Raw genomic sequence first — 12,105 nt, 5'->3', positions numbered from 1 at the left:
TCATTTGGTGTGCTTTCACTGTAAAGCATTTTTGAAATCGGACACTGTGGTGGGATTAACAACAAGATTACCTTTAAAATGGTATAAGAATTTTAATTGTGAGATTTCTGTTGCTTGAATTTGGCGCCCTGCACTTTCACTGGCTGTTGTCATATCGATACCGTTAAGGGGATCGCAGCCATAAGTTAATGAACACAATGACCAAGTTGGAGGACAAAACAGCAGAACTCATTGAAGTCACTGATTTAATGAAGGATGAGAAAGACCAGGTGAGAAAGTTGGAAAAGGTGACCTCTAAACAAAAAGGAGGACATCGCATCACTGGAGACCTCTCACTCCACACTGGAGACCGCCCTCACTCCACACTGGAGACCTCTCACTCCACACTGGAGACCGCTCACTCCACACTGGAGACCGCTCACTCCACACTGGAGACCGCTCACTCCACACTGGAGACCGCTCACTCCACACTGGAGACCCCTCACTCCACACTGGAGACCGCTCACTCCACACTGGAGACCGCTCACTCCACACTGGAGACCGCTCACCCACACTGCTCACTCCACACTGGAGACCGCTCACTCCACACTGGAGACCGCTCACTCCACACTGGAGACCGCTCACTCCACACTGGAGACCTCTCACTCCACACTGGAGACCTCTCACTCCACACTGGAGACCTCTCACTCCACACTGGATCTCTCACTCCACACTGGATCTCTCACTCCACACTGGATCTCTCACTCCACACTGGATCTCTCACTCCACACTGGAGACCTCTCCCTGCAAACCATGACAGATAGGTACGAGGCAGAGCGGAGCAAGGGCGACACCTACATGTCTTAAATAAACACCCTCAACTCCCAGGTGGACTCTGCGATGCAGCAGAACACCACCCTTAGGTATCATCTGGAGGAACTCCAGAACAGTCACGCGCTATCGCGGGACAACCAAACCAAGCAACCTAGCTCACATTCGGAGCTCAGAGAACGAGGGAATGTAAACGACAGGAGATTTCAGCCTCTTTCTCTTGGCCATTCGGCCCACAGTGACATGGGGCCTCCTCGCCAACACAACCACAGCTTGACTTTTCCTCTTGGCCTTTCAGCCCACAATTCCCAATGGGAGGGTGCAGATCCTCCCCGCGCACTCGGCGGGGATTGCCTTGACAAAATCATCAAAAACATCCGCCTCTTTGACCCTTTCAGGAAAGCCAAACAACACAGACATTCTTAGCAGACATAGAGGACGCCTTGGATGGCTATCCAAACGCTACGAATGCCGACAGGCTCTACCTATTGAAGCGAACGTCCAATAGACACGTGACAAGGTTCATCCGTCTACAAGAGCAACACGTTTAAAAACTGACTACGCTAAACTTGCCACGGTTGTTAAAATAGAATTCAGTGGTTCTGCAACTCGCAAACCCCGGCTTCGTTTAGCACCGGTTTCGTTCAGGTTACTTTGGCATGCTAACTGAAACAGGATAATCTATGTGGACGACGTTCTCATGAGAAGTGAGACTTGGTAACGTCACCTCAACGGACCAAGTTCTCAACCAACTCGGGTGAATTGTGGCCCATTTCTCCTGACAGAGCTGGTGTAACTGAGTCAGGTTTGTAGGCCTCCTTGCTCGCACATGCCTTTTCAGTTCTGCCCACACATTCTCTATAGGATTGAGGTCTGGGCTTTGTGATGGCCACTCCAATAACTTGGCTTTTTTGTCCTTTTCTCCAAAAAGTGCAATCTTTGTCCCCATGTACAGTTGAAAACTGTAGTCAGGCTTTTTTTGGGCAGTTTTGGAGCAGTGGCTTCTTCCTTGCTAAGCCTTTCAGGTTATGTGGATATAGACACTTTTGTACCCGTTTCCTCCAGCATCTTCACAAGGTCCTTTGCAATTCTTCTGGGATTGATTTGGACTTCTCGCACCTAAGTACGTTCATCTCTAGGAGACACAACGCATCTCCTTCCAGAACGAAATGACAGCTGCGTGGTCCCATGGTGTTTATACTTGCGTACTATTGTTTGTACAGATGAACGTGGTACCTTCAGACATTTGGAAATTGCTCCCAAGGATGAGCCACACTTGTGGAGGTCTTCCATTTCTTTCTGAGGTCTTGGCTGATTTCTTTTGATTTTCTCCTGGTGTCAAGTTTGAAGGTAGGCCTTGAAATACATCCACAGGTACACCTCCAATTGACACAAATGTCAATTAGCAGAAGCTTCTAAAGCCATGACATAATTTTCTGGAAATTTCCAAGCTGTTTATAGAGTATGTAAACTTCTGTAAACAAATGTTGGAAAAATGACTTGTGAAAAGTAGATGTCCTACCCGACTTTCCAAAACTAAATATATAAATATATATATATAAAAATATAGCTGGTTAACAAGAAATTAGTGGAGTGGTTGAAAAACGAGTTTTAATGACTCCAACCTAAGTGTATGTAACGTCCGACTTCAACTGTATACACGCAGTGCCTCCGGAAAGTATTCAGACCCCTTGACTGTTTTCTAAAACTGATTCAATTGTTTTTTTTAGCTCATTAAAATGTACAAAATATACCCCGTAATGACAAAGCAAAAACAGGATTTTAGATTGTTGTTTTTTTTTACAAATGAAAAACTGAAATGTCACATTTACAAAAGAATTCAGAACATTTACTCAGTACTTTGTTGAAACACCTTTGGCAGTGATTACAGCCTTGAGCCTTCTTGGGTATGACACTACAAGTTTGGCACAGCTGTACTTGGGGAGTTTCTCTCATTCTCTGCAGATCCTCTCAAGCTCTGTCAGGATGGATGGATTCAGCTCTGGTAGGGCCACTCAAGGACATTCTGAGACTTGGAGTTTGGAGTTTTCCAAGAGGTTTCCAAGCGGGCTGTCAGGTGCCTTATACTGAGGAGTGGCTTCCATCTGGCCACTCTTCCATAAAGGCCTGATTGTTGGAGGGCTGCAGAGTTGGTTGTCCTTCTGGAAGGTTCTCCCATCTCCACAGAGGAACCCTGGAGCGCTGTCAGTGACCATCGGGTTCTTGGTCACCTCGCTAACCAAGGCCCTTCTCCACCGATTGTTCAGTTTGGCCAGGCAGCCAGCTTTTGGTAGAGTCTTGGTGGTTCCACACTTCTTCCTTTTAAGAATGATTGAGGACCTTGCGTTTTTTTGGGACCTTCATGCAACTTTAACATGCTGCAGAAATGTGTTGGTACACTTCCCCCGTTCTGCGCTGTCACTCAATCCTCTCTCAAGGACAACTCCTTTGACCTCAGGGCTTGGTTTTTGCTCTTACATCCAAAGTGCAATCAATTTAATTTACCACAGATGTACTCCAATCAGGTCGTAGAAACATCTCAAAGATAATCAATGGTAACAGCATGCACCTCAGCTCCATTTCAAGTCTCATAGCAAAGGGTTTGAATACTTATGTAAATAAGATTTTTTTTGTATAAATTTGCAAACAGGTATAACAACCTGTTTTCGCTTTGTCGTTAAGGGGTAGTGTGTGTAGATTGAATCAGGCTGTAACGTAACTAAATATGGAAAAGTCAAGGGGTCTGAATACTTTCCGAATATAGTGTATATAATAATGTATATAGCCACGTTATACAGTATGAATAGACTTGTTCAGTCACATGTCATGAATTCACAATGACATCATCATATTTACATACATTTTATGGGTTAAAAAGTGTTTGTTTTTTCTCAGACATAAATAAACAACTCCAGGTGAAAGACAAAGGCCATAGCTGTAATAAAATAACAAATTAACTGGCAAAGCAGCAGAGCGAGGCCCGCATCCAGCAGCGTCACGAGTCACGTTTTGCAGCCATTTCAGTACAACACTACAGGGAGAGAGAGGGAGAGCAGCTGTTTCAGTACAGCACTACAGGGAGAGAGAGGGAGAGCAGCTGTTTCAGTACAGCACTTCAGGGAGAGAGAGGGAGAGCAGCTGTTTCAGTACAGCACTACAGGGAGTGAGAGGGAGAGCAGCTGTTTCAGTACAGCACTACAGGGAGAGAGGGGGGGAGAGCAGCTGTTTCAGTACAGCACTACAGGGAGAGAGAGGGAGAGCAGCCGTTATAGTACAGCACTACAGGGAGAGAGAGGGAGAGCAGCTGTTTCAGCACAGCACTACATGGAGAGAGAGGGAGAGCAGCTGTTTCAGTACAGCACTACAGGGAGAGAGAGGGAGAGCAGCTGTTTCAGTACAGCACTACAGGGTGAGAGAGGGGGAGCAGCTGTTTCAGTACAGCACTACAGGGAGAGAGAGGGGGAGCAGCTGTTTCAGTACAGCACTACAGGGAGAGAGGGAGAGCAGCTGTTTCAGTACAGCACTACAGGGAGAGAGAGGGGGAGCAGCTGTTTCAGCACAGCACTACATGGAGAGAGAGGGAGAGCAGCTGTTTCAGTACAGCACTACATGGAGAGAGAGGGAGAGCAGCTGTTTCAGTACAGCACTACAGGGAGAGAGAGGGAGTGCAGCTGTTTCAGTACAGCACTACAGGGAGAGAGAGGGGGAGCAGCTGTTTCAGTACAGCACTACAGGGAGAGAGAGGGGGAGCAGCTGTTTCAGTACAGCACTACAGGGAGAGAGAGGGAGAGCAGCTGTTTCAGTACAGCACTACATGGAGAGAGAGGGAGAGCAGCTGTTTCAGTACAGCACCACAGGGAGAGAGAGGGAGAGAGCAGCTGTTTCAGTACAGCACCACAGGGAGAGAGAGGGAGAGAGCAGCTGTTTCAGTACAACACTACATGGAGAGAGGGGGAGAGCAGCTGTTTCAGTACAGCACTACAGGGAGAGAGAGGGGGAGAGCAGCTGTTTCAGTACAGCACTACAGGGAGAGAGAGGGGGAGAGGGAAAACTCCACTGGACTAGTTTCAATGTATGGAATCACTTAGGAGTTTCTGGATGTTGGGTAAACTTCTCCTTTGAAGCATCATTGAGAAATAATTAATTGAAGTTGGGACATTTGTAGACTAAGAGGTTAGAATGTTGGGCCAGTAACAGAAAGGTCTCTGGTTCAAATCTCCACACCCGCAATATAGAAAAAAATATGCTGTTCTGAACTTGAGCAAGGCAGTTAACCCCCAACAATAACCCCGGGCAAAGATGACGTGGGCGTCGATTAACCCCCACACCTCTCTGATCCAGAGGGGTTGTGTTCAATGCGGAAGACATTTAGGATGAATGGATTCAGTTGTGACAGACTAGACATCCCCTTTCCTTCCATCGCAGTCCTCCTTTAAGACTCCATAATGTTTCATCATTAGATGCTACAGTCCTCCTTTAAGACTCCATAATGTTTCATTATTAGATGCTACAGTCCTCCTTTAAGACTCCATAATGTTTCATCATTAGATGCTACAGTCCTCCTTTAAGACTCCATAATGTTTCATTAGATGCTACAGTCCTCCTTTAAGACTCCATAATGTTTCATCATTAGATGCTACAGTCCTCCTTTAAGAGAGATCTTTGATGAAAACCTGCTCCAGAGCAGAACCTGCTGCTTTATCAGAGTTCTGAGTAGAGGGTCTGAATACTTAAGTAAATGTAATATTTCAGTTTTGTATTTTTTTAAATTAATTAGCAAAAATATCAAAAGTTTTTGTTTGATGCTTTATCAGTATGGGTTATTGTGTTTTTAGAATAAGGTTGTAACCTGTAACAAAACGTGGAAAAAGTCAAGGGGTCTGAATACTTTCTGGAGGCACTGTACTCTCCGATGCCAAGTCTAGACAGGACCATCCCCCAGGTCCCCACTCTACTCACCGTCTGTGTAGTGATGTCCAGTCAGTTGTTTTAAAATATATATTTGCCATGTTTAACAAGTCCTGTAGATCAGATGTTAATGAAGCAATACAGACCACATTGAAGTGTCTTGAGTTTGTTTGCCTGTTCTACAGTCTTGTAAAGAAAGGGGGGATTGACCGGGACAGGCAATGTCACATCCATAATGTTTTATGGAAACGTTTTTATAAAACAAGCACCTTACATGAGATCTTGAAACGTTCACTCTAAAAAAAAAAAATAAAAAAAAGCTAACTTTCATCAAGGTTTTATATGGTCTATTGGTTTCTCTCTTTATATTGGCAGAATACTTTTTCAGTGTTATGATATTCATAACATCCATATCCACCAGTCTATCTTCCTGTCAACTAACAGAACTCTGCTGGTTGTCCTGGTAACAGATACCAGTCGGCAGATCTGTTGTATTTGTTCAAACTACATTACAGCACTTACTTTGGTGAGTCAAATCTGATCCTTTCTTCTCTTCTCCTCCTCTCACAGTTCCACTCAGCACCGTTGTTTTCCTGCAGTCCACCAGCAGCACAGACAACCTCTTCATACCCAGCAGTAAGGTGCTACCGGGAGAGGCACGACACATGGACTCCGGGAGGGAGGAAGGGCTAGTGTTGTCCTAGTAACCATAAAGAGGGGACACAGACACATATCATTATGGATGCTGATGTCATCGCTGTCATAAACTGCTTTACAGAAACCCAGCCCCGACCCCGATAGAGCAAGCTGTATGCTAGACCAGACCAAGCTGTACCATCTGGTGTTCTGATCTGGAGAGACTCTTCTCTGCCTCGTCAGCATCGGGATGTTGTTGAGGCTCCCCAGAGGATCCATAATAGTCATGTCTCTCTCCTGTGTGAACAAGAACATCAAACAGATAGTGAACTTATGACCATATATTAAAATCATAGGGTCTTAGACGAGGCATTAATCTCTCTAAACAGGGCCTAAAATGCAAATGTTAAAGGGTAGTACCATGAAATGGGTGCCTTTTGCATCCCTTTGATATTTTAAGTGTAAATTATGCTCCAATATTGCATTTTAAAAGCCTGTTATACTAGATGAGATGCACTTTAATGTAGACCACGTGGAGAATTTAATACATCTAATTTAAAAGACCTCAAAATATATGTACCAAAGGCAGATTGACCTTTTAAGAATGTATAAAGTACTGAACAACATAGTCAAGTAGAACTTCATTAGAATGCCCCTTAAAAACCACACATTAGTTCAATAACTGCATAGTTTGTGCCCGTTTAAGACAGTACTCACTGGTGTTAATCAGATATTCTGTCTCCTCCTCTTTCACTCTCAAAACGTCTTCCTTCTTCACCTCTACTGCGATAGCATCCTCTTCCTCTCTAAAAGGTTCTTCCTCTGTTTCCTCAATAACATCATCTTCTTCTTTCACGACAATGTTCAGTCCCAAAGCTTCATTCTGCATACAGCAGGCCTCCTCTTCTTTAGCAAGGGAGGAGTAGTTTAGTGAACTCATGGTCCGGGATGTTAGAATTAGCGACTAGCCTAATGCTAGTAAGGTAGCATTAGCGGCTCGGCTCAGTATCAGTGTTTAACAACTTTGCAAATTGAACAAGCAAATTACATTAAAGTTAACCAGTTGATACGTCAACTGCGTTTACAGCACTGAGATTAGCTAATGTACATTAACATGGTCTAAAGCGTCAATCTTTCAGTTTTATGTTTGCGAGCAAGCTACCGAGGTGGTTGAAAGGCGCTTTGTTGTTCCTGAAGAAGCGTCCCGTCCAGTCCATTATACGTCACGCAAGAAGAGTTAGCTGAAAGACGCACATCGCCATCTGCTGGCTGGAGTGGGTAACGCAGTTTGGAAACAATGGGTACTACACTTAATAATTTAACAATAAGCTGATATATTTTCTCTTACGTCTTACAAATAATACGTTCCTGTACACAGACGTAGAAGCTCAATATGAATATGTGGATGATGAATAAATACTTCTACGAATAGGTTGTGTTTTAATGCACATTTGCTCTGTTCATTTTTCACATTCGTTTTTATCTAGATGTGACGGTACTAATCCCTTAAAGCTACGCTCTTTAAGATACAAATCATCCTGTAAACCAGGGGTGGGCAACTCCAGTCCTCGGGGCCTGATTGATGTCACACTTTTTCTCCATCCCGAGCAAACACAGCTGATTAATCAAACTGCATTCTGAACTGAAGATCATGATTAGGTGATCATTGGAGTCTGGGGTGTTAGCTGGGACTGGGGCAAAGCTGTGACTCTAATCAGGCCCTCGAGGTCTGGAATTTCCCAACCCCGCTGGAAACAATAGAGCAAATGCATCACATGCAAATAGCACTTGATTATCTGTAGTGCTTTACACAGAGTCTACAAAACATTAAGAACACCCGCTCCTTCCATGACATAAACTGACCAGGTGAATCCAGGCTGAAGCTATGATCCCTTATTGATGTCACAAGTTAAATCCACTTCAATCAGTGTAGATGAAGGGGAGGAGATGGCTTAAATAAGGATTTTAAAGCCTTGAGACAAATGAGACATGGATTGTGCATGTGTGCCATTCAGAGGGTGAATGGGGAAGACAAAATAGTTAAGAGCCTTTGAACAGGGTATGGTAGTTAGTCCCAGGTGCAGGTTTGTGTCAAGAACTGCAATGCTGCTGGGTTTTTCCAGCTTCCCATGTGATTTGTTTTCTCATGAGCATGGCCTTATTTCTATTACAGCATATTGGATGACTTTCATTCATATTCCATTCACCCTGTTCAATGTAACAGCAACAGGTTACCTCGACTAACCTGTACCCCGCACAATGACTCGGTACCAGTAGCCCCTGTATATAGCCTCCACACTGACTCGGTACCAGTACCCCCTGTATATAGCCTCCACACTGACTCGGTACCAGTAGCCCTCCACATTGACTGATTTTATTTGACAAATTCAGGTATGTTTATCCTGCTTTTTTCTATTTAAGAAACGTCAACAGATGTCTCTGAATGTCCTTGAGTGGCCCAGCCAGAGCCCGGATTTGAACCCGATCGACCATCTCTGGAGAGACCTGAAAATAGCTGTGTAGCGATGCTCCCCATCCAACCTGACAGAGCTTGAGAGGATCTGCAGAGAAGAATGGGAGAAACATGAGGCTCCTGCTGCCCTCAAGGGCACATTGACATATATTTCACCAAATCGTCTCTGGGGTTCAAACCAGAGACCTTTTAGTTACTGGCCCAACACCATTAACCGCTAGGCTACGTGCAGCAGGAGCCCCATGTTGACAAGAGAGCCCATCTTTATTTCTCCCTCATTATGAACATTCATATTGGTCAACAGTCAACCTATTGTGTGTATTGAACATTCATATTGGACTGTACAGCTAGCTAACTGGCTACTGATCAATCTATTGTGTGTATTGAACATTCATATTGGACAGCCTTACCTATAGAGTAGCACCACCACCCATCAGCCCGTTCTCTTCTTGATGTCAAAGCTGCAGTGTATTGTTGCTATAGGAGTTTATGATTAATAATCCTATTTCAAGACACACTAAGATGTCACCATACATTTCCTTTAAAGCCCCTCTGTCAGATATACATTTTATTTATTTATTTTATTTTTATTTCACCTTTATTTAACCAGGTAGGCAAGTTGAAAACAAGTTCTCATTTACAATTGCGACCTGTCCAAGATAAAGCAAAGCAGTTCGACACATACAACGACAGAGTTACACATGGAGTAAAACAAACATACAGTCAATAATACAGTATAAACAAGTCTATATACAATGTGAGCAAATGAGGTGAGATAAGGGAGGTAAAGGCAAAAAAAGGCCATGGTGGCAAAGTAAATACAATATAGCAAGTAAAACACTGGAATGGTAGATTTGCAATGGAAGAATGTGCAAAGTAGAAAAAAAATGGGGTGCAAAGGAGCAAAATAAATAAATAATTTAAATACAGTAGGGAAAGGGGTAGTAGTTTGGGCTAAATTATAGGTGGGCTATGTACAGGTGCAGTGATCTGTGAGCTGCTCTGACAGTTGGTGCTTAAAGCTATTGAGGGAGTTAAGTGTTTCCAGTTTCAGAGATTTTTGTAGTTCGTTCCAGTCATTTGCAGCAGAGAACTGGAAGGAGAGGCGGCCAAAGAAAGAATTGGTTTTGGGGGTGACGAGAGAGATATACCTGCTGGAGCGTGTGCTACAGGTGGGAGATGCTATGGTGACCAGCAAGCTGAGATAAGGGGGGACTTTACCTAGCAGGGTCTTGTAGATGACATGGAGCCAGTGGGTTTGGCGACGAGTATGAAGCGAGGGCCAGCCAACGAGAGCGTACAGGTCGCAATGGTGGGTAGCATATGGGGCTTTGGTGACAAAACGGATTGTACTGTGATAGACTGCATCCAATTTGTTGAGTAGGGTGCCAAAGTCGAGGATTGGTAGGATGGTCAGTTTAACAAGGGTATGTTTGGCAGCATGACTGAAGGATGCTTTGTTGCGAAATAGGAAGCCAGTTCTAGATTTAACTTTGGATTGGAGATGTTTGATATGGGTCTGGAAGGAGAGTTTACAGTCTAACCAGACACCTAAGTATTTGTAGTTGTCCACGTATTCTAAGTCAGAGCCGTCCAGAGTAGTGATGTTGGACAGGCGGGCAGGTGCAGGTAGCGATCGGTTGAAGAGCATGCATTTAGTTTTACTTGTATTTAAGAGCAATTGGAGGCCACGGAAGGAGAGTTGAATGGTATTGAAGCTTGCCTGGAGGGTTGTTAACACAGTGTCCAAAGAAGGGCCAGAAGTATACAGAATGGTGTCGTCTGCGTAGAGGTGGATCAGAGACTCACCAGCAGCAAGAGTGACCTCATTGATGTATACAGAGAAGAGAGTCGGTCCAAGATTTGAACCCTGTGGCACCCCCATAGAGACTGCCAGAGGTCCGGACAGCAGACCCTCCGATTTGACACACTGAACTCTATCAGAGAAATAAATAAATCATCAGAGTGGGAAACCAACTGACATGGAAACAATGGAGCAAATGTATCACTATCAGAGGAGTTTATTATGACATCAGATAGAACTACTCAGACATTCCAAATATCACTTGATTATCAGAGGGGTGTATTATGACATCATATAGAACTACTCAACCATTCTAAATCAGGCTTCATCCACATCATGAAGGTGGATATTGATCCAACCATTTCAAAAGTAATGACCGGGGTTGCTTCTCAGCCAAGGGTGTGGGCTCACTCACAATGTTGCCTAAGAACACAGCCATGAATAAAGAATGGTACCAACACATCCTCCGAGAGCAACTTCTCTCAACCATCCAGGAACAGTTCGGTGACGAACAATGCCTTTTCTAGCATGATGGAGCACCTCGCCATAAGGCAAAAGTGATAACTAAGTGGCTCGGGGAACAAAACATAGATATTTTGGGTCCATGGCCAGGAAACTCCCAGACCTTAATCCCATTGAGAACCTGTAGTCAATTCTCAAGAGGCGGGTGGACAAACAAAAATTTGAACTGAATAGAATTTAGAACTTTTGATGGGTGTTCTTAAGGTGATTCCACAGGTTGGTGGTATGTTTTGATTTAGCCGTTGCTGACCCCATGTTTACATCTTTATCACTAATAAGACACCTTGCTTTCCCTGGTGCCAATTCCATGAAAGCGTCCCACACTGGTGCTCTGCTTTTCTCTGCCATCTGTAAAACACACACACACACACACAGACACAGACACACACAGACACAGACACAGACACACACACACACACACACACACACACACACACACACACACACACACACACACACACACACACACACACACACACACACACACACACACAGCTCTGAAGTGACAATGATGCTGAAGAGTCTGCTTAGGAGACAAATACTCTCAACTGTTTGAATAAAAATAGTTTAAGTTACCTGTGATGAATGTTGAAAACAAAAACTGTCATTTCTATATGCAGGAAATCCTATTTTAATAATGGGCACAGGTAAGAATTGACTACCAAAGTGCGAGTCATAATTCCCATGACACCTTCCAGCAAAATCTGAAAAGCGGTTCCTTCATTTATTCCATAGGACATTTTTAGATTCACTTAAAATAAGGTGTTTCGTGTAGCATTACACCACCTTGCCGATTTTATAACTGTGTAGATATCCATAGGACAAGGTAACTCTGATCAATATTGGCTAAATATAAGCAAAGATCATTTTTTTGTAGAGTGGATTTATGAAAATATGTTGACAAACGTTACCTTATCATAGTGAGATTTACACGGGTATCAAAACGCAGAGG

The 12,105-nt window shown here is 43.9% G+C and overlaps 2 pseudogenes; both read right to left on the bottom strand.

The window, feature by feature from the left end:
- Positions 1-12,105, bottom strand: part of LOC135525834 (zinc finger protein 850-like) — a 227,988-nt pseudogene that overhangs the window by 172,753 nt on the left and 43,130 nt on the right.
- LOC135525331 (zinc finger protein 23-like) overlaps positions 1-12,105 on the bottom strand; it is a 35,090-nt pseudogene that overhangs the window by 3,502 nt on the left and 19,483 nt on the right.

This window comes from Oncorhynchus masou, chromosome 5, assembly GCF_036934945.1.
Source record: "Oncorhynchus masou masou isolate Uvic2021 chromosome 5, UVic_Omas_1.1, whole genome shotgun sequence".
In the NCBI taxonomy this organism is placed as follows: Eukaryota; Metazoa; Chordata; class Actinopteri; order Salmoniformes; family Salmonidae; genus Oncorhynchus; species Oncorhynchus masou.
Note: the sequence above shows the minus strand (reverse complement) of the source record. Positions and strands in the feature narration are given on the sequence as shown.